Source organism: Ictidomys tridecemlineatus, chromosome 4 (genome assembly GCF_052094955.1).
Source record: "Ictidomys tridecemlineatus isolate mIctTri1 chromosome 4, mIctTri1.hap1, whole genome shotgun sequence".
In the NCBI taxonomy this organism is placed as follows: Eukaryota; Metazoa; Chordata; class Mammalia; order Rodentia; family Sciuridae; genus Ictidomys; species Ictidomys tridecemlineatus.
This window is the reverse complement of record NC_135480.1, coordinates 30,641,747-30,665,686: the sequence shown is the minus strand read 5'-3', so window position 1 is coordinate 30,665,686 and position 23,940 is coordinate 30,641,747. Positions and strand designations below refer to the sequence as shown.

Genomic DNA, 23,940 nt, shown 5'->3' with positions numbered 1-23,940 from the left:
GGATGAAAAACAGAGTCAAGAGGAGAGGCAGGGTTGGAGGGGAAAGGAGGGGGCATGTGTTTATCAATGATGGTGAAATGTGATGATCATTGCTATCCAAAGTACAGGTATGAAGACATGAATTGGTGTGAATATACTATGTGTAGAACCAGAGATATGAAAAATTGTGCTCTATATATGTAATAAGAATTGTAATGCATTCCGCCTGTCATATATATATAATATATATATATATATATATATATATATATATATATATATAATATATATATATATATATATAAAAAGAGGAGAGGCAGAGGAAGATAAGGTCCCTGGAGCCAGTGTCGTATATTGATAAATTCCCTATTAGCTTTATGAGCTTGGTTTGAGTTTTCTGTGACTCTTTGAACCAAAAACATCCCAATGAAGGCTGAAGCAGCTGAAGAGAGTCAATTTCCAGACCTCATTGACTCATTAATCGAGAGCAAGTTCCTGGGGTACCATGAGGCCATGATACCATGGGTCCAGGGTCTCGGTGGGTACTCTGGCAAGGCTGTGTTTGCAGAGCAGTGACCAGGGATACAGAAAAACGTGGTCTTCCTGACGTCTTTTATCCTTATATTCTGCTCTAATATTTCATTCTCCTATCGAAGGAGTTCACGGGACTACCACCAGTTTGGAGGACATGGTGAACAATTACACTTTACTTTCAAGAAGTATCTTTCATCTTCCTCTCTCTCTTGGCCTGGAAGAATCCCGATGGAGAAAGTGTCCATATGATCCTACTGGGAGAAGGCAAGGATCCGGGGCCAGGCATAATGAGCACTCCAGCTCCTTTGAGCTTGTTCATCTATGACAAATAGAAGTAGTCACAGCTGTTAAGTAGGTGAACGTTCCTCATCTCTTCCTTCCTACCCGCATAAAATTGAAGACTAGTTGTTATATATAGTTAAATTAGTATAACTAGTGAAACAACAAACTCAACATGTATAATGACTCAGCATAATTGAAGCGTCCCTCTTGTCCCCATGATGGTACTTACCGAGTTGCCACAGTTGGCAGGGTGGGCTTCTTCTGCACCGTGGCTCAGATCCAAGATGATAGAGGCTCTGCCAACTTCAGTGTGGGGGGTCCCCTCCTTTCCAGTCAGTTGAGTGGGGAAAGGAACCCCGAGGAGCATTGTGGGGGCCAAACTTCAAGATGATGCGTGTGACTTCCAATCTCATTCCATTGGATTCGGGTGGTGAATTCAGATTTGGACTGAGAATTCAGATAGTGGCCATAGCTGAATGGACAGCACCTTGTATGCCCAGGAAGAAGAGAAAAACATGGATTTGGTGATTAACTAGGAGGCTTTTCTATGCCAGATGGTGTTTCTTTTCTGAATCTGACTGGCACTTTGAGCTTGCGATTTCCTTCTTCGTTTTTTCTTGAAGAATGCTAGCTAGATTCGGGGTGATAAGTCCCACCCCACAGAAGCCAATTATTTCCTTTTTGTGCATTCAGGTGGATACTCAATACAGATTGGTTGAATGGATAAGTAAATCCAAAAAGATAAAAAGAAATGGAGCTTGTTAAAGGGAATATATTGTTTATCAGATCGAGCAGTTTCAGTTGTAAATAACAACTAGAAATCTACCTTTCTTTGAATTTTCCATAACCGGTTATCTTCTTTCATCATCTTAGTTTTTTTTTTCCTTTGTGTGTGTGTGGGGGGGCACTATGCCATTAAATTACATCCCCAGACCTTTTTAATTTTTGGTTTGTTTGTTTAAATTTCGAGACTGGGTCTTGCTAAATTGCAGAGGCTGGCCTTGAACTTGGTATCCTCCTGCCTCAGCCTCTCAAGTCACTGGGATTACAGGTATGCAACACCACACCAACATCATCTTAGTTTTATAGATACATAAATATTATAGAAAAAGTTAAAAGTTGTAGAAACAGGTACAGATGCTCTTTCCCATTAAACTCATCTATTACCAAGTACCTCTGCACTGGGGCATTCCTTTGCCTGTCCTTTATCTCTTATCTATGCCTCCAGCATAAAAAAGCCGTGGGCACTTAACTTATTAGAGTCTCCTGTAAGGCTGCTCGGGCTAGAATATTGACAATCACATGACCCCGCTGTACCACTCCTCTGTATTTATCCACAAGAATTAAGCCCGAATACTGTAGAGATACATGCATACCCATGTTTATCGCAGCTGGATTCACAATAGCCAAGTTATAGAACCAGCCTAGGTGTCCATCACTAGATGAATGGATAAAGAAAATATGGTATAGACACACAAGGGAGTTTTATTCAGCCATAAAGAAGAATGAAATTATGTCCTTTGCAGGAAAATGGATGGAACCGAGGAACATAATTTTGAGTGTAATAACTCATACTCAGAAAAGTATTCTGCCTTTTCTCATATGTGGAAACTAGAAGAAAAAAAATGGTGAAAAGTAGAAGCCATGAAATTAGAAGGGAGAACATCAGGGTAGAGGATGGGAATGAGATGGGGGGGGGGGGAAGGGTGGCTGAGGTAAGGGAGAGTAAAATTAATGAAATTCTGATTTTTTTTATATATACATTTCTTTTTTTCAATTTTTTTTTTTTTTTTTTGGTTCCAAGGATTGCACTCAGGGTCACTCAACCACTAAGCACACCCCTAGCCCTATTTTGTATTGTATTTAGAGACAGGGTCTCACTGAGTTACTTAGCTCCTCACTGTTCTTTTTTAAACTCATTTTTTTAAAGAGAGAGAGAGAGAATTTTAATATTTATTTTTTAGTTATTGGCGGACACAACATCTTTGTTTGTATGTGGTGCTGAGGATCGAACCCGGGCCACACGCATGCCAGGCGAGCCCACTAACGCTTGAGCCACATCCCCAGCCCAATATATATACATTTCTATGTGCCACAATGAAGCCCATCATTCTGCATATGCACCAATAAAAAAATAAATGTCTTTCTGTTTTTATTGGTGCATTATAGTTGTACATAATGATGGAAAAAAATAAATTTAAAGACATTTTTTAAAGAAGTGTGTTTAATTTCCCAATTTTTTTAAAAAAAGAAAGAAAAATAAAATCTTTCTTCAGGCCTTTCAATAGCATAGTTTCCCTTGCGACATTGGCATCTTAACTTCTTATTTTAAAACACTTGCTCTTTGAGGGGCTGAGGTTGTAGCCCAGTGGTAGAGTGCTTGCCTTGCATGTATAAGACCCTGGGTTCGATCCTCAACACCACATAAAAATAAAAATAAAGATATTTTAAAAAACACTTGCTTTTTGAGTTGTTTTCATAGCTGGGATCTTATTCAGTCTTCGTCACGATTGCCAACACCTTCGAGGGCGACTGGTTCACACACTGAGGTGGGCATTGAGCTAGTGCTGACCCAGGTCCTCTGTCTGCCACTAGACCACTGCCCAGACAAGGGAGCTGTATTAATATCAGATCACTGCCTCTGCCCAGTCCTGACTCCTCTTTTCTATTCTAAGTCAGAACTAGGAAAAGAAAAAAGACAAAAAAAAAAAAAAATCAAGATCAAGCTATCCCTCCTTTCTTCTATTTAACACAGCATCTGTAGCCAACCCAGAAAGCAGTCCCCACCCACAGACCAGGAGTTTGTCCACTCAACCTCCTGCCTACCGCATTTATCAACAGGAAATTTGCATGACTTCTCCATATTGTAAGCTCAGAGGCCCTCTGTTGTTATAGGCTGCCTCTCACAGAGTAGACCCATTTCCCTCTAAACATTTAGAAATGTATTTTGAGTATAGCAGAACAGGGTTTTGATTTGATTTGTTTTTTAAATTACACAGTGGCTTCCTCACTTCTATAATCACAAGTCACTTGTTGGCACTGTATCACTAGGGGCTTACAGAGAGAAACAGGGTGATTTCAACATAATGATCCAAATAAAAAAGAATGAGAAATGAACCCTGAGCCACCAAGCCCACAGCAGTGTATATAACTGGTTTATGTTTAGCAGCGACCATGGCAAGTTTCTCTGATTTGTGAGCACAAAAATAAAGCATTTTTCCTGTGGATTATTTCTAACCTGCACATTGTTTTTTTCCATAGCCAGATTTGCCTTGACCCCATGGGGTGAACCTTTAGAGAGCAATGCCTCTCACCAGCAGTTCCCATGATGCTATTAATCCTGTTGTACGGCCAACGATTAATTATAACAATGAGAAGACATTATTCATCCAGACCTCCCTTCCTGCTCTTAAATTTATAAAGTCCCTGATACCCGGACAGTTGTTGATGTGTGTTTCTGTGTGTGTGTGTGTGTGTGCGCGCGCGCGCGTGCATGCACGTGCATGTATGTAGCACGCATGCCCAAAATAACCCAATTAAAATTGGGTGTAAAATACCCAAATGAAAAACTGAAAAGAAAAACATCAAAATAATAAAGCAGTTGTATAAATGTATATACCACTATAAATAATGATGCTATTAATGAAAGATGTGTCTTTTACTGCATTCTCTTTGTCTAAAATAATTGCATTGTGGTTTTATTACTTAAATAATTAGAATCAGTATCATTAATTTTAGATTCATTCAGCACACACACACACACACACACCAAAAAAAAAAAAACTCAAGCAGTTTATTATTCCTTCTGTGTTAATTGAGTATCTACTATGAGTATTGAGTATCTTGAGTATCTACTCAGTTGAGTATCTACTATGCACCATGGTCTGAATGGTAAGGATGAATAAGATCCGATTCCCTCTCCCATGAGGGTTCTACTAAATAGGGGAGACAGGTCATAAACAAGTGATTATGTTCAGTAATTAATTAATGTAATCAACAAACATTTACTGAGAATCTACTATGTGCCCCAAATGTCTTTAGGGTTGTGGCTCAGCCTTGAACAAAGCCTCCATGGAGTCTGCATTCCGACACATACAGCTGTGTGTGTGATTCTCAATTAGCATGAGGACCTCGAAAGAAAGTGCTTGGCCACCTGACCTAGCCTGAAAGATGGGAATGAATTTCCCATGGAAGTGACAAGGATCTTTAAGTGCCTCTGATAAAGCAGGACCTGGTTTGGCTGTCCAGGCCTGGAGAGCTCCCCGTGGACCCGCCAGAAGTGGCAATGCCACTGAATTCTGGGGGATGCTCCCTGCTGAGGTCTCTCTTGGTTCCATCTGCAAACAGCAGAGGACCACCCCGGTGCAAGGGATGCTCCAGGCGACCTGCGGCCTCCAGACCTTGGGTGGGCGATGCACAGGGGGATTTTGGAACTGAGCGTCCGTTCGTCGTCTCTGTCCATTTTGGCCACCGTGCATTGTTTCTGGGAAGTCCTGATGCAGACTCCGGCAAGGCCATTCTTCCCTGGCCGCGCAGACAGTAACTAATGGGCCTTCCTTCTGCAGAAACTGGAGCGCAGAAGACAAATCCAGCCTGAGCCGGGGGGCCTCTGCTTCGCTGGTCAGGAGCAAGTCGATTTCAGGTTTGCCCCTCGGAGCACGGAGCTCCGGGTCACCAGCCTGAACCGCTTAATGCACCTCACGCCTGGGTCTACTTGGAAATGGCTGAAGGCGTTTAAATGGAACTCCCAACCTTTGTCCTCAGCCCCGGAACCACAGGTGAGTATTTCGGTCTGTGTCGTATCGATCATGCCTCCCACCGGCACCGGGGAGAAGGCTGTGAAGCAAGTCAACTTCCCAGTGACAAGGGAAGTCATTCTCCTAATCCGCTCTCACTGGACAATCAGGTTGACAAAAACCATTAAGTTTTCTGAGATTAGAAATTCACTGTCAGAGGGAGCCGTGTAGAGAGTTTTCCACTCCATTACACCCAGGACAATAACCAGAGGCCAAGTGACAGGAAAAGGCTGGGACTTTTTCAAGTTTCCTGTGTCCTTGGGTAGAAGGAAATAAATTCACAAGTGTCTCTTTTTGTAGGACAGGGGATATATATTATCTCATTAATCAATGTAACAACCGGTGAGGCGGAGTCTATTTATTGCATTGGACAGCAGAATATACTGGGGCTCAGCAAGATCGGGGCTAAGATCACCCCAGCTATTTTGTGGAAGACAGAGCTGAGTATCAGAGTCACTGGACTGGAGAGGTCCAGAGGCTAATCACCTACTTTCCTCTAGGCAGACCCACACTATAACTGCCCTTGAACCCGCTGCCCTTTGAAAGAGTCTGCAATTCTGTAGCAAGCAGAAGCTGGCTGGGGAAGTGATGGAGACCCCAGCGGTGATGACTGCCAGGTTTCTCTCCCTCCTGCTGTGTGACTTTGAGCAAGTTCCTATTCCTCTCTGAGCTTCCTCCTCCTCTTACTCATGAAGTGATAATAACCTAAAATGTAAGGGCTCTTAGAATTAAAGGAGGTCACACATGTAAAGCATTTATCATACTGGCACATGGCAGGTACTTTGGAAAAAAAAAAGGAGTCAGTTGGTGAAGGAAGTGGCTTTGTTGCTCATATTTTTACTATAAACTTATATAACCACATAACTGAATATTTGGAAAAATACAAAAAAGAAAAAAATCACCTGTTTTCAAACAACTATAGTCATTATGCTATATTTCTTTCAGTATTTTTTTTCAGTGAATCTATTTTTCCACAGATAAAATTATTTTTTTTTCTGTGTACCATTGCATCCTGCTCTTTTTCACTTAGCATTAGATTAAAATCACTTATTCAGGTTGCTTCCATTTTTATCTTAATAGCTGTATAATATTCCATCCTGTGGTTATTCCATAACTGACTTCTCCACCCCCCATTGCCTGACATTTCAACTGTTTCACCTAAGTTCCCCTCTTATAAGCAATGCCTGCATGAGCACTTCTGTGCATTGATATCCATACATACCTCTAGCTGAACATGTACCACACTGGATTGGAATGATCTATTTGGATGCTACCTTCTCTAGGAGATTGGAAGCTTCTGAAAGTCGGGAGTGGGTTTCCTTATCATTGTACCTCCATCATTGAGCACAGATCAGACCCAGAGCCTGAGAGTCGGTTGAGTCCAATATTTTCCCCATTTGAATATTGACTTCAGATATTCACTCAGACGGGTTCCCAGAAATAGGATTACTGAATTAAAATATATGGTCTTTGGGAAGTGTTTCCAAATTGCTTTTCAAAGGGGTTGTATGAACGGACCCTGCCACCAATCAGGAATGGATTTTCATGTTCTTTGTGAAGAAACTAAGGGGGAAAAAATTCCAGGACCCAAAAAACAAAAACAAATAAAAACCCCTAAAACGCTGTTGAAGAAGAGAAGAACAAGATGAAAAGACTTGCTTTATCAAATTTAAACACATATGAATCATAATTAAGTGTATGTCATATTAGCACAAGGATAGACAGAGAAGCTGACAGCATAAAGCAGAGCGCCCAGATATATAGACCTAAACATATACCTATATTTGCTCTATGGCAAAAATAGCCCTATAGAACAGTGGGGAAGGGGTGGTCTTTAATAAATGGTGTTGGAAAAATTAGTATCCACAAAATAGAATTGGATCCCTACCTCACACCATGCACAAAAGTCAACACCAGGTGACTTATGCCCTAATGTGAAAGGTAGAATAACAAAGCTAATAAAAGATAATACAGAGCCAGGAGCTGTGGTGCATTCCTGTAATCCCAGTGACTCGGGAGGCTGAGGCAGGAGGATGGCAAGTTGAAAGCCAGCCTCAGCAACTTTGTGAGGCCCTAAGCAATTTAGCAAAACCTGGCCTAAAATTTAAAAAAAAAAAAAATTAAATTTAAAAAAATCCAGGAATGTGGCTCAGTGGTTAAGTGCCCTTGGAGGGCCACTTAACCACTGATCAATAAATACTTGAGCCCATTGCGGTGGCTCATGCCTGTAATCCCAGAGGTTTGGGAGTTTGAGGCAGGAGGATGAGGAGTTCAAAGCCAGCCTCAACAACTTAGTAAGGCCCTAGGCAACTTAGTGAGACTCTGTCTCTAATAAAATATAAAAAGGGCTGGGGATATGGCTCAGTCATTGAAGGCCCCTGGGTTCAATCCCCAGTACCAAAAGCCAAAAAGTCAAAACCTTTCTGAGCCCATGGAAGATCTAAGGCAAGTAGTGAGCCAGGGTTGGCCTGTGGGCAGCTGTTTGCCCACCCCTGTCCTGTAGTGTGGCCACAGGAGAGAAAACACCCCAGTGTCTGGGAACAGCAAAATGCCCAAAAGCAGTAAAATAGATAAATAGAATAATATTCAGTAATAAAAATGAATAAACTAGAGTCTACGTAATATGGATAAATATTTAAGAGATAATATTGGTTACTGGTCCAGGGGTCAGTAACAATAATAATCACTGAATAATTTTTTGGAAATGAAAACTTCTGGGTCCCACCCTAGATTTGCTGAGTCAGAATCTCAAGGCAAAGGACCAGGAATGTGCATTTTTGCAGGCTGACTGGCTGTTTTTATATATACTGAAGTCTGAGAATCACAGTTGGAGAGAAACTCACCAATATGTACACAAGGGTAGATGTCCACCAATGTTCCTAACAGCATTATTTGTAATAAACCTATACAGAAAACACCTCAAATGTCCAAAAGCAGTAAAGTAGATAAATAGAATAATATTGAGTAGTAAAATGAATAAACCAGAGCCTTAGGCAATGTGGATAAATATTTAAGAGAGAATATTGAGCACAGAATCCAGAAGTCAAGGCACAAAAGCATTGTGGACTTAAAGATTCTGTACAATGTCAATTTCAAAAGTAGACACACTAAAACTCTTTAGCATTTGGGGACACATACTTCATTGATGAAACAAAAGAGAGAGAGAGAGAGAGAGAGAGAGAGAGAGAGAGGTTATCCTCGTTAAAATCAAAATCATTGTCTTTGCAGGAAGAGAGGGCTGTGTTTAGAGGGGAACATGGGGACTTCATAAGAGCCAGCAATGTCCTATTTCTTGACCTGAGCGATTGTTACATGCGAATTCACTTTATCATAATTTGTGAAAGTGTACAGCTCTGTTTTATGCATTTTTTGTATGTGTGATATATTTCACAATAAAAAATTAAAAAGAAAAAAAAATAACTGCCAGGAATGGCAACTTTTTGAGCTAGCCCTGCGTGTGGAACCTGCCAGATCCACTTCACACCTTGACTTCCTGCTTGGCCGATTCCCCATAGCCCACCCAACTGCAAGTTGCAAATTTATAGGCCAACTGAGCCCAGATGGTTTCCTGCGATAGCTGCTAGGGGCGCAATAATGAATACGCGTCTCCCCGCATGGTCCTGAATGCGTTTTGGCAGGATTTTTACTGCAGGCGGTAAAACCTTGTTACAAAGTCCCTTGCTGTCTCAGGGGCTCGGCCACACTGCAGTTGAGCCACACTGCCTCTTGTTCCTGGCAGCCTGTCATCCCTGTCCCACATAGCATCCTCGAGAGCTGGCTTTTGCTCCATTGTCCTAGGAGGCTGTTTGATTGATTGTTACTAATAATCATTGCATTTCAGAAACCCCGATTCCTGTCCTCACAGCTGGAACTTCCTCTTTGCACTAATTGGAAAAACATCCTCCGGGAAATGGGGCATTTTTATTGAGTCAGTCTTTGGCGATGACTGCATCAACTGGCAAGATGAAGTTTACAGCCGGGAGATGGAGGCCCTGAAACTCTCCTGGTGCGCTGGTCCCAGACCTGAGTCCAGGAAGCCAGGCTGACCTAACAGCTATCCAGACCCCCGTTGGAAGAAACTAAGGGTCACACTGGGGAGGAGCTAACTAGAGAGGCTCAAGTCAACCCAGGAGTCAAAGAGCCATCCTGGCTAGTGCTTTCCCAATTTTCTTCTCCTCCTTCCTCATGAACAGTAGTTTTGAATATTAGATGCATAATTAAGACCACATTTCCCAGACTTCCTTGCAGTTAGGTCTGGTCATCTGACAAAATTCTGACTAATGAGAATGCAAGCAGAAATGGTATATGGAACTTGTAGGAAGAGTCCTTAAAGAAAGGACCCATGTCCTTCTCCCTTCTTTCCCTGGCTGTTGGTTAGAATGTGATTGGAGCTTTAGCAGCCATTTTGAAAAATGAGCTAACTTTGGAAATGACATCCATGCCAATGGATAGCAAAGTGCCGTAGCAGCCCTGAACTTTTGCAAAAGAGAATCTTCTACCTTGGTTAAGCTACTGCTTTGGGACATTCTCTGTCACTTGTAGTTGAATCCAATTTCAACTGATACAACTTTTTTTTTTTCGCTTCCTGCATTGAGATTGAACTCAGTGCCTCATGCATGCTAGGCAAAGACTCTACCTCTGAGTTATGTCCCCAGCCCTTTTTTCAAAAGTATTTTTATTTTGCAACCGGGTTTCATGAAGTTGCTCAAGCTGGCCTTGAACTTCTCATCCTCCCACCTCAGTCTCTCAAGTAGCTGTGATTAAAGGCATGTATCACAGTGCCTGCCTATTACAAACATTTTTTTTATAAGAGTAAAGAAGTGGAAAACAATCTCAGTGGTCTACAAGAAAGGATTGATTAAATTTCTTCACTCATCTGCTTATGCATTCATTAAATTTTTAAAGAGTGCCTACCATGTGCTTTGCTGTGATCTAGACTCTGATCTATTGGGGATATATAGTGGTAAAAGACATCTTGTCTCTACCCTCAAGAACTGTTAGGAGGCAGGAGGCATAAATAAGTGGACACCTACAATGTAGCGTAATTAGTGGAACCATAGAGGCTGAGTAGTTAAAAAATATTTTAATGAGATAGGGAAAATGTGGGTGGCATATTGCTGAAAACAGTGGGTTATTAAAGATCATGCACAGTGAATCCAATTTGTAAAACAGCATAGATATGATTTATAGGGAGAAAAGAGCTGAACAGATGCAGACTTTGCCTGAACACCTTGCACAGTGCTAGCACTTGGTAGGTGAACAATAAATGGTCCATGAATGAAATAATCTTCTGCAGGATAGAGGGCGGTTTATTCTCTAGATTTTCTATACTTCCCAAAAGTTCCCCCAATAAATATGCATTCATTTTTTTAATAAGGAAAAAATAACACCATTGGGAAGCTGTGTGATGGATGGAGTTGAGGATGGAGGCAGAGCGCGCAGGGTAGTGATTTTCATTAGAAAGCCATCTAAGTGGTGCTAACCGGTCTCAAAAAAGAAACTCAAGCCTGAGGTGTGAGTTTGGCCTCTCCCTGGGGGCGGGAGTCTGCAAGGGTCTGGCTGCTCACCCCATGCAGGGTCTGGAAGCAGGCATGGAAGCTTGCCATAGGCTTTGTTCTACATTTTTAGTGGGGCAGGGCCCATGGCAGCCAAGTTATTAAGCACTAGCCCTATCACTTCGCTTCCCATGGCTCCTCTCCACTGGGCCCCCGGCCCCACCATTAAGGCAGCTGTTGTTGTTTTGTGGAGGCTAATTAACTCCACACTGCATGAAGCCAGACACTAATTGGCCCACTCACTTAATCAACTTTAATGTCTCTCTTCTGTTGGACTCGGCTGCTGCTTTCTGTTCCCCTGATCACCAACAAATGCAATTCCAGGGGAGCAGTAGCAGCAAGAGCCTCGGTGGGCACAGACGTCCCTAGCCCTGTCACCTACTATGAGGTGGGAGCAAGGCCATCTTGACTCTTCCTGAACTCAGTGGCCAGACCCTGAAGTTCCTGATCACCAGAGCATCTTGGGACCTGCACTTATTGCTTCTCTTCTAAGCATTACATGATGATCTGAGTCATCACATGGTTGGTTCCTTCAGAGAATTGGCCTCCTCTCTGTCTTTGCTGACACATATTTAAGGCTCTAAAAAATCTAACTAACTTACATAACTACTACAACTCCCTCTCATCCTGTGGGGTTTTTCCTCTGCAGCCCTTTCTGATGCAATGTGAACACAGCATTGCACAGGGTAGCAACTGAAGTGTCCTATTTATCAGATGAAGATGCTAGGAATAAAAATATTTACATCTGTGATTAAAATAATGCACATTTTCCTGTAAGATTAGGACCAAGAAGAATTATAATCTGCATTTGCGGGGAGAGATGGAGGTTATCAGAGGGAAAAAAAATGACTTCCCGCCAGCTATAGAGTGTGCTAGATAGTCCACTGTTCAAATCCTAATCCCTAGGACCTTGGATGTGTTACCTTACATGGCAAAATGACTTGCCAATGTGATTAAATTAGCATCTAGGGATGGAAAAATTGCCTCTGAGTTATATAGGTGGTCCCAGTGTAATTACAAAGTACTTACCAAGGGAAGACAGGAGAATTGGAGTCAAAGAGAGATGTCAGAACTGAAGTAGAAGACAGATAGAAGTGCTAAGCTACTGGCTTTGAAGATGGAGGAAGAGGCCACAAGCCCAGGAATGCAAGTAGCTTTTAGCAGCTGGAAAGAATAAGAAAACCCATTTCCTCCTGAAGCCTCCAGAAGGAACACAGGCCTTATCACACCTTGATTTTTGACTTCTGATCTCCAGAAATGTAAGCGAATGAATTCATATTGTCTCGAGTCACTAGATTTGTGGTAATTTGTTATAGCGGCCATAGGAAACTAATACTGATTTTGTTACAAAATAAACAGAAAATGAATGTACTGTAAATAGAAGAGTTAAAGGACTTGAATCCTAGCTATCATGACCTGAAGTCTATTTTTGACTGAATCAACAAGATTTTCCCATACCTAATCAGTCCCTAAGATGATGGTAACCGTGCAGGTGGAGCTGGGGCTTGGCTTCTTCTCCCAGCCAGCACACCAAATGCTTTCTTCCCAGCTCATTCCAGACTTGCCACCTTCTTTGATGTCATCATCTTCCCCAAGCATCTAGAACCCAAAACCTCGCAATACAATCATCTGGGAAGACCACGGCTCTGTCTCTATCTGAAGATCATCTTTGAATCTCAGAACGGAGTGAATTATGGAGCTTGTGAAGGTTTGGTGTTTGGGAGAGTTGAGCATTTGGATTCTACCCTCCTCTTATGGTTTGGATATGAGGCGTACCCCAAAAGCTCTTGTGTTAACGTGGGAATATTCAGAGGTGAAACGATTGGATTGTGAGAATTGGAACCTGATCAGCCCATGTTAGTTTGAATGGACTGTCGGTGGTAACCAAAGGCAAGTGGGGCATGGCTAGAGGAAGTGGGTCATTGGGGACTGTTGTGAAAGGGCTCATCTTCCCTGCAGTCCCTTCCCCATCTCTCTGCTATACTGATGTCCTTGGACCTGCAGAACTGTGAGCTGAATAATTCCCCTTTCTTTATAAAGTAGCCTGCCTTCAGCATTTTATTATGGTAACAGAAAGCAGACTAATACATCAGGCAATGGGGATTCAACTGCCCCACCATAAAGCAGTGGTTCTACAATTGGTTTTTTGTTTTGTTTTGTTTTGTTTGTTTGTTTGTTTGTTTGTTTTTATTGTTAGTAGTGTAGTTTTGTTGTTGTTGCTGGTGGTAGTGGTGGTGGGTTTTTTATTTGGGAGGGGAGAGGGCACGCTGGGGATTAAACCAAGGGGTGCTCAACAACTGAGTCACATCCCTGGCCCTTCTTATTTTGTTTTCAGACAGGGTCTCAGTAAATTGTTTAGGGTCCACTAAGTTGCTGAGGCTGGTATCAAACTTTTGATCCTCCTGCCTCAGCCTCCTGAGTCACTGGGATTACAGGTGAGTGCCCACATGCCAGGCTGGTGGTGCTTTTTTTGGTATTATTTTGGTCCCTGGAGATTGAACCCTGGGTGCTCTATGACAGCTACATCCCCAGCCCTTTTTATTTTTTGAGACAGGTTCTCTCTCAGTTGCCATGGCTGGCCTCAAACTTGAGATCCTCCTGCCTCAGCCTCCTGAGTTGCTGGGATTACAGGCATGCACCACCATGCCTGACAGTGGTTCTCAACTTGTAGCATGCTCCAGATTCACCTGGAAGGGACTGAGACCCACTTCCAGAATTTCTGATTTCAGAAGTCTGCAGTGGAGCCCAAGCATTTACCTGCTTGACATGTTCCCAAGTGACACACTCTGGATATGGTCTGTCCCCCAGAGGTTCATGTGTTGGATACTTGGTCCTCAGGGTTGTCATGTAGAGGTGAGGGGACCTTTAAGGGGTAGTGTCCAGTGGCAGTTCACAGGGGAAGCTGCTCTCATAAGGAATTATGATAGACCTCATGGAACCCCTGAGCTAGTTCTCTCAAGAGCAAGTTGTTGTAAAATTCTGAGTGGGTCTGACTCCTGAATCGCTCTCTGGGCTTCCTGTCTGGTGATGTAATCTCTCTCTCTTGCATGTGCTACCACCGTTGTGATCCCATCTACCATGAGGCCTTTACCCTAGCTATACTGATGCCTGTGCTATGTCCTTGAACCTGCAGAACTGTGAGCTGAATAACTCCCCTTTCTTTATAAAGTAGCCTGCCTTCAGCATTTTGTTATGGTAACAGAAAACAGACTAATACATCAGGCAGTGGGGATTCAACTGCCCCAGGGACCACACTTTGGGAACCACAGATTTAGAGCTCAAAGATAGTGCCTTCTGGGCTGTATTTCCCTAGTGCCAAGCACAGTGTTTGATATATAATGGGCACTCAACAAATATTTGTGGAATGAGTATGTTGCCCCCCCACCCAGACCCATCTCCCTTGAGGCTTTAAATGTCGGGAAGCTGCCCTTCACCATAAAAGAATTCCATTCTCTATCTTTTTTATCGCCATCATATTTACTACAACTTGGCGCCGACAATCTCCTCTTCATAGACTCCCTGTTTTCCCCTTGAATACCCTCCATTTCCCCAGTGAGTGTCTCTCCCCTGGATCTCAACCTTTTCCATTAACTCCATGCACTTCACAGTCTGTTCCAGGACATCAAACTTTAATTTAAACAGAAAATAATCAATAAGCTTAGCAAATTGCCCATGGCAACCTCTGCTGAGTGAATCAAAGGGTTTTATAGGTAATTTAAAGGGTGTCTTCACTCATCCCTCAAGGTAAAGCTTAGCACATTGACAAGAGCCCTTTTCCGCCCTGGCCCAGGAAGCCCTGGAAGGAAACACGGAAGAAAAAGGACTTAGGTCCTTGGGCGGGGGGGGGGGGGGGGGGGGGGGGGGGGGGGGGGCCAGGAAAGAAAGCCCTGTCTTTTAGGATTAAAAGCTTCTAAGGAAAAAAAGCACTTGACATTCAGTATTGAACCCTGTGTGAGGTTTTTTTTTTTTTTTAATTTTTTGTTACAAGCAAAAGAGACAGACTCCAGATACTTCAGAAAATAAAAGTAATGCCATACCAGAGGATGTGATTGAAGAAAAAGGCTTATAAATAGCTGGGTCTCAGAAATATTAGAAATGAGGGTCATTCTCTCATAAGCACTATTGAGGGATGCACAGATGCTCTTTTTTTGTTTCTTATCTTTTAAAAAATTTTTAAAAAAAATTTCTTATCTTTTAAAAAATTGAATTTTTGTAGTTGTTGATAGATGACATATCTTTATTTTATTTATTTGTATGTGGGGCTGAGGATGGAACCCAGTGTCTCACATGGGAAAGCAAGTGCTCTACCACTGAGCTACAGCCCCAGCCCCATGTTTCTTATCTTTTGATTCAGAATTCATCTTCCAAGTGACCATCTGCCCATGCAGAACAGTTCCACTAAGAATAAAAAAAAAAAAAAAAAAGTAAGTGGAGAGGAAAGAATATCAAGGTGTGGAGTTATAGAAGAAGAAAATGGTAAAGTCGGGCCAGCAAAGACATGTTTCTATTATAGAATATTTCTGGTGTTTGTGAGTAACTTTTTCCAAATGTGAGTGCCCAATCTATGAGGATTTGTGAGATCCTGGGGCCTGTGTAGACTTTTAAAAGCCATCAAACACCCAGCCTGGTTATCTATCTACCCATGCCAGAAAAAAATGTCTATCATTTTCTGAGACTCTCTTCAGCCTCCTCTGAAGAGATTGCCCAACTCCTAAATTCTTGCAGACCAGCCATTGTTTTCTCTATCTAGGGTGAAATTTAAAATTCTCAAAACTGGTTTTCAATAGGCACGGACTAATCAAAATGATCAAAGCTGTAAAAAAACCCATAAAACCAGACTGGGACATGCTAGTCCTGTCCACTTTCTGTTGCTATAACTTAATTCCACCGACTAGGTAACTCATAATTTAAAAAAAAAAAAGAAATAAAGAAAGACAGAAAGAAATTTATTTGACTCAAGGTTCTGAAATTTGGGAAGTTCAAGAACAGGTGATTCTAACTGGTAAGGCCCTTCTTGCTGGTGAGGACCCTGCAGAGTCCCAAGATGGCTCATGGCATCACATATGCAAGAGGGACTGAGCATGTTAGTTCAGGTCCCTCATCCCCTTCTTAAAAAGCCACAGTCCCACTGAATCAGAGCCCCACTCTTATGGCCTCGTTTAAGTTTCATTACTTCTCAAAGGTCCCACCTCCAAAGACCATAGCCAGGTTAAATTTCCACCCTCCTAATACCCCACAATGGAGACTAAATGTCAACATGAGTTTGGGGGACATTCAAACCATAGCACCAACTGACTTCCAGTTTGGTGTCTCCTTAACCTAAATGGAGCATGGAAACCATACCCTTGTGATCTCCACAGTGAATACCTAGAATAGCTCCTCGGTCCTTGGGAGAAGTACTGGGTTCTTCTTTCCTGACCCAGAGCTTTAAAATCTCCTAAGGAAATGCCATGCAGTCTGCTACTTTCTTCCACCTGTTGGGTTCTGGAGCCACATGGCCTGGTTTGAAACCCAGCTCTGCTACATGCCACCTCTGTGATCAAGTGATTCACCCGCAATGAGCCTACTTGTTCATTTTTAAAAAGGAGATGTTAATAGGCCTGCTTCATAAAGGTTATTGTAAGAATGAACTGGATTAAAGCTTAAAAGGTCATAGTTGAGTCGGGCACACCTGTAATCCCAGCAGCTCAGGAGGCCAAGGCAGGAGAATCACAAGTTTGAGGCCAACCTCAGCAATATAGCAAGGCCCTGAGCAACTTAGGGAGACCCTGTCTCAAAAGAAAAAAAAAAAAAAAGGAGCATAGTTGGCATTCAATAAATGCTAACTGTTGTTACTATTACTATTAACACTTATCTTCTGAAAATATATTAAAAATATAGAGTCCCAGAACCAAAAAGAAATCAGGGTCCTCAAGAAAATTAGTGTTGAAAACTTTGGAACCAAATGTGTTCAATCCCTTCCTTGGATAAAAAGGACACGGAGGCCCTGGGCGAGGAGTCATTTGCCTAAGGCCTTACAGCCAGTTAGTGGAGCACCTTGACTTTGAGCCAATCTGCTGCATTGAATGAGCAGCATGTATGCAACGGTGCTCTGGTCAGCCCCTTGCGTGGACCAAGAAGGTCAGTCCCTACGAGGAGAGCCTGGGGGGACTGATAATGGAACCCACCTTGACACTGCCTGTACCTTGCACCCTGCTGTCCCAGCTTACCCTGCTACCCCTGGGAGAGGTGATGGGGAAGGCAAGATGGGCAGTGAGAGACCCCAAAATTAGAATCAGAAAACCTGACTGCTAACCCTAATCTAGTTTAGCCGAATCCTCGTGGGAGCAACTAGCATTTCTGGGCACCCTTATTCATCTCAGTGTTTTTAATACCCTTTCATCTTATTGAATTCCACTCCACCTTGCAAGATTAAGAATAAGTAGTGCGGGGCTGGGGATGTGGCTCAAGTGGTAGCGCGCTCGCCTGGCATACGTGCGGCCCGGGTTCGATCCTCAGCACCACATACAAACAAAGATGTTGTGTCCGCCGAAAACTAAAAATAAATATTGAAATTCTCTCTCTCTCTCTCTCTCTCTCTCTCTCTCTCTCTCAAAACAAAAGAAAAAAAATAAATTAAAAAAAAAAAAAAAAAGAATAAGTAGTGCGCTTAAAATATGAGAAGTATGTTTAAGTGAGTCAGATTTAATCCATAAAAGTTTTAAAACTTTTTATTATGGGAATTTCTAGACATGCATAAAAGAAAAGAAAGAAGATCATGAATCTCCATTTATCCATTCAGAGCTTCAACAATGATCTCACATGGCCACTCTTATTTTATCAGTATTATTCTGCCTCATGCTTTTTCTCCTCTACCATATAGCAAATTCCATACCTATCATTTCATCTCTAAATATAACTCTAAATGATAAGGACTCTTCTGTAAAGGTTAGCACAGTACCATAATTCTTTTATATCATCAGGTAACTTTCCTCTGGTACGTACATAATATTCTAATTGTCTTCTTAAAACAGTAGTTATTTATTTTATCTTTATATCATATCATTAACATTTTACTATATCATTAAACATTTTTCTAAAATGCAATATTTAAGCATGCCTGGATCGGTTATTAAACCAGTCATGTTTTTAGGTATTTACATTATTTCCAAATTTTTACTACTAGAAGGGCTTCAAATAACTACCTATGGTGGATGGCTAGGTGTCTCCAAATATACATTTTCCCCTTATTTCTTGGAACAAAAACCCCAATTTTACTTGGTGTGACAAAAGATAACTAAAAAAGATTTGATTTCCCCTCGCAGTAAACTGAGGCCAAGTGAACAGGTGTCAGCCGGGGAGATATAAGTAGAAGGGTAGATGTCCCTGAGAAGGCTTCGGAGAGGGACTCCCTCAGCCGGGAAATACTCTATTTTTGTCCTCCTCCCCTTTTCATTCCTCCTGCTTAGAATACCTGTGGGATGGCTGGTGATCGTGGGCAGGGGCCATGTTGAGCCATTTAAATGGAAGCCACATAATAAGGTGGTTTAGCAGAAGGATAGAAAGAACCTGTGTCTCTGATGATCCCAGAGTCAGGGGTCTGTTTACCTCCAGACCTCCTCTGTGTGGGACAAAGCAATAGATGTCTTCATTGTTAAGCCTCTGTTTATTGGGATTCTCATTTGTATGCCATTGAGCAAAATTCAACAAAAATCTTTGAAAGTGCCATGATTACTATGTATGACACCTCAAAATCTGACTTGTGCAGTTGGCTCTCAAACAACATGGGTTGGAACTGGGAAGATCCTCTTATACTTGAACTTTTTTTGAAAAAAAAAACAATTTCTAATTTGCAGACAGCCTGGCGCAGTGTCACACACCTGTAATCCCAGTGGCTCAGGAGGCTGAGGCAGAAGGATCGAAAGTTCAAAGCCAGCTTCAGCAACAGTGAGTCACTAAGCAATTCAGTGAGATTCTGTCTCTAAATCAAATACAAAGTAGGGCTGGGGATGTGGCTCAGAGGCCAAGTGCCCCTGAGTTCAATCCCTGGAACCAACCCCCCCCCCAAAAAAAAACAAAACCTTGCAGACAAATCATGTAGCCTAAAGTATTAAAAAAAAACTTAGAAAAAAATAAGTATGTCAAGAATGCATGAAATATATGTAGATAATAATCTATTTTATCATTTACTGTTATAAAAAATATACAAATCTATTGTAAAAAGTTAAAATTTAGCAAAATTTATGCACACGTACAGGCTGTACATGGCACCATTTGCAGTCAAGAGAAATGTAAAGATTCGGTATTAAATCATTACAGCATAAAGATAACTATTGCACATGCTGTACTGTAATAGTTTTGTAGACATCTCCTGTTGGTGTTGTAGTGAGTTCAAGTGTTGCCAGTATCCACTGATACCATCCTGGGACAATGATCATCACCCCATGAACAGTTCATCTCTCCAAAAAATTACATATGGCAGTAAAAATTAATGTCTCCTCATTCTCACATAATTTTTTACTGTATATAATACATATCCAAAATATGCATTAATCAACTATTAATGTTATCAATAAGGTTTCCAATTAACAACAGGTTACTCATAGTTACTTTTGGGGGAGTCAAAAGTTATAAGTGGATTATAAGGTTGCTGTTGGCACCCTTAATTCCTATGTTATTCAAGGGTCAAGTATATGATAGAAACTTGTGTTTTCGTCTCCCTCTCCCACTAATCTGCAACCCTTGAGGAGTTTTTTTCTTTTTATCTCACATAATACTTATTCCAGTGCCTTGCCCAAAATAGAGGTTTAAAAACTTTTTTTTTAAATGAATGAGCATATGAACAGGGGAAGGTGTGACCTTGAGCAACTGACTTAGTTTCATGAAAACCCAGTGATCTGTTATTGGAAACTAGACAGTGTAAGAGTTCATCATGAAGGGGGACAGGAGAGCGGAGCACTGAGCAGGCCTCGAAGTGGGAATACCCCGGCCTCCACACAGAACAGGAGGACCATCTGAGGCTGGAGTAGAGTTAGCGAGTGGAAGAGGGGCAGGTATAAGATTGGAGAGGGCTTTTGCTGCCCAGGCCAAAGATTTCTATTGTGCATGTGAACTTGCCTCCTAATGACATGAACCTCATAGACGCATTGAGGAGTAGCTGACAGTGCTTACCATGGCCCCTGCCACAGCATAAGTGTTTAAGACGTGGTAATTGTCATTATTCCCATGACAGGTGATGATGTCATTACTAACAGGGAGAGATAACTGAAACAGAATGGGAAAGGAGTCAAACTTGGATTCCACTGATGAGTTGGGAAATTACTCAGTCTCAAGACACTAGCCAAGTGGAGATGCAGATGACAGAAGACCAGACAAATGACTGACAAACTTATGTTAGCCTCAGGACCCTTCGCTCTAATGGAATATTTCATGAGCAGTGGATAGCAACAGATGAGAGTGGATGGAACAGCAGGACCATCAGACCAAAGGCGGGGGGGTCTCGAATATCATTGCCACCTGCTCAGCACTCCCCTCTTCCTCACCAGGGTGGGCCCTCAGGGGGTTCTCAAGGCCCTGTCTAAAAACCACGAGACTGATGCTGAGTGCCATTAGTCATTAGAGAAATGCAAATCAAAACCACAAGGAGGCAAGGCATAGGATTTTTAGGGCCGTGAAATTACTCATTCAGACTAGGATACCATAATGGTATCGACATGTCATTACCCATTTGTCAAAACCTGTGGAATGTACAACACTGAGCACGGACCTAATGTAAACTGGGGATTTGGGGTGATAATGTTTTGATGGTCCCCTGATGTAACAGATGCACCTCTGTGATGCAACATGTCCGTAGTGGAAAAAAAGTGAGGGTGCATGTGTCAGGAGAGGGGTGTGTGGGAACTCTTTGTGTTTTCTGCTTAATTTTTCTGTGAGCCTAAAACAGCTCTAAAAAGTAAGATATATTAATTTTCTATGAACCCATAATGAGATGCCTCTTCACATCCACTAGTGTGGCTATAACAAAATTTTAAAAAGGAGGAGGGGATAAGGAGTTGGCAAGAATATAGAGAAATTGATTGGAACCATACCACATGGCTGGTGAAAATATAAAATGGTTTGGCCACACTGGCCATTCCTCACAAAATTAAAAATAGAACTACCATATGGCCAACAAAGCTACTCCTAGATATTTGCCCGAAAGAAGTAAAATAGGCATTGAAAAAAAATGTATATTATATTCATAGCATCGCTGTTCACAGTAATCAAAGGGTGGAAACAACCCAAATGTTCATGGAAAGACAAACAGAAAAATGAAATCTGGTATATCTGTGTAGAAGAATATTATTCAGCAATAAAAAGGAATGAAGGACTGATAGAGGCTACCACATGGATGAACATCAAAAACATTAAGTGAAGTGAAGAAGCCAGAGACAAAAAGGTCACATGCTGGATAATCTAATTTAGATGACATCTCCAGATAAGGCAAATCCATAAAGACACAAGGCAGATGAGTGATTAGCAGGGACAGGGGGAGGAAGGGGGATGAGAAATAGCTGCATAATGGCTATGTTTTATTAAGAAGTATATTTTGTCTAATAGCTATTATTTATTATTATCATCATCATCATCATTATTACTTAAACCCTAAGGGTAAGGCCCTGAGGGGAAGGGAGTCCTGGAAAAGTAAGTTTTGAAAGGGTAAAGGAAGTACAGAAAGGACCAGCACATGAGACATGGACAGGTGTAAATGTGGTATATATATATATATATATATACACCTGAAGCCCTGTAAATTTACCAGATACCATCTCTGAGAGTAATGGAGACAATTATATAGTTGGAGGGCTAAATAGAGAGCTCTCTGTAGCCAGATCTAAAGATTGGGTTCTTCATAGCCAATGAAGGTGAAAACAAGATACCTTCCAAGGCTCCAAGTTCAAGAGGCAGGACTGATAGAGAACTCTAGACCTTGTCATCTAATACAGTGGTCATCAGTCCCGTGTGGCTATTGAGCACTTCATATATGGCTAGTCTAAACAGAAATTTGCTAGGGTGTAAAGCAGATGCCAGACTTTGAAGACCCAGTATGAAAAAAAAAAAGCATGTAAAAGTGGCTCACTAATCATGATTTATATTGATTATAGGTTGAAATAAAAATATTTCAGAAGTAGTGAGTCAAATAAATATATTATTTAAATAAATCCCCCCTTTTTACTTTTTATGTGGCTACTAGAAATTTCTGCACTTCCGTTATACTTCCATTGGACAGCACTGCCCATTAGAATTACATTCTTCTTCCAGGACAGAAGTGGAACTTCCAGGGTTTCTTGGTAGAGTCTATCCAGCCTGAAGTGCCACTGGGGCATTCAAACTTCCCTCATGGTTCCTGGAGATACATGGACATCTCCATCCCAAAATAACACAACCAACAGAATCCATGAAGCAAATCAAATTTTTCTTGAATTGTGGATATGAGTAGGTTTCTTTTTTATTGATTTTTTAAAAAAAAAAAATAATAGTGGAAGCATTACAATTCTTATTACACAGATATACCACAATTCTTCATATCTCTGTATAAAAAGTATGTTGACACCCAATTCGTGTCTTCATACATGTACTTTGGATAATGATGTCCCTCACATTCCACCATTCTTGCTAATCCCCTGCCCCCTTCCTTCCCCTCCCACCCCTCTTCCCTATCTAGAATTAATCTATTCCTCCCATGCTCCCCCTCCCTACTCCACTATGAGTCATCTTCCTTATATTAGAGAAAACATTGGGCATTTGTTTGGGGGGGGGGGATTGGCTAACTTCACTTAGCATTATCCTCTCCAATGCCATCTGTTTACCTGCAAATGCCACGATTTTATTCTCTTTTATTGCTGAGTAAAATTCCATTGTGTATATATGCCACATTTTTTTATCCTGAATAGTTTGTTTTAATTAGTTTTTTTCCGCTGCTGCAATGAAAGACCTGACCAGACAATATTAGAGGACCAAAAGTTTATTGGGGACTCACAGTTTCAGAGGTCTCAGTGCATAGAAGTCCAGCACCATTCACTGGGGCTCCATGTGAGTCTGAGCATCATGGTGGAAGAGTGTAGCAGAGGAACAGCTCACATGGTGATCAGAAAGCAGAGAGAGAGAGAGAGAGAGAGAGAGAGAGAGAGAGAGAGAGAGAGAGAGAGAGAGAGAGACTCCAAGTGCCAGATACAAACAAATACCTAAAACCACGCCCCAATTCCCAGGGCCTCCTCCACCACACCCTACCACTTCAATTACCACTCAGTTAATCCCAATCAGAGGATTATTCACTAATTGGGTTAAGACTCTTACAACCCGATCATTTCTCCTCTGAACTTTCTTGTATTGTCTTACATGTGAGCTCTTGGGGGGACACCTCACATCCAAACCTTAACACAGGTACACTCAAAACTTAGTTCTTGAAAGTAATTGATTTTCTCAAAAGAATGATGGGACTATAAATGTCGTGTCCTTAGCGGGGAGAGGCCCCAAAACACCCTTTCTCCACACCCAGTATGTCTTTCAGAGACCCAGATGGATAAATGGAATAGAATTTGCAAAACCACTCGAAGTCAGTCCGGAAACTGTGAAATATTTATTCCGTGGCAGAGTAAAGATTGCACATTTTCTATCAAGATAGAAAATAAGCACAAAGATACAAATAGCCAGTCCCCTGAACCACCATTTTAGTCATAGCCTGTCTGTGCTTTTGGCTATGTTACAAAATGAAATAAATCCCTTTATAATCCTTCACACTGGCTCCCAAATATATTTTCACAAGCACCAGAGCA

General features: G+C 41.7%; 1 long non-coding RNA gene across 1 annotated transcript; it reads right to left on the bottom strand.

Annotated features, from left to right (window-relative positions):
- Window positions 1-278: 278 nt before the first annotated feature.
- LOC144376764 (uncharacterized) lies at window positions 279-23,296 on the bottom strand. The gene is made up of 3 exons (XR_013437203.1): window positions 23,145-23,296; window positions 1,025-1,282; window positions 279-832 (listed from the first exon to the last, which is right to left on the bottom strand). It is a non-coding gene; the product is annotated as an uncharacterized LOC144376764 (long non-coding RNA).
- Window positions 23,297-23,940: the final 644 nt, after the last annotated feature.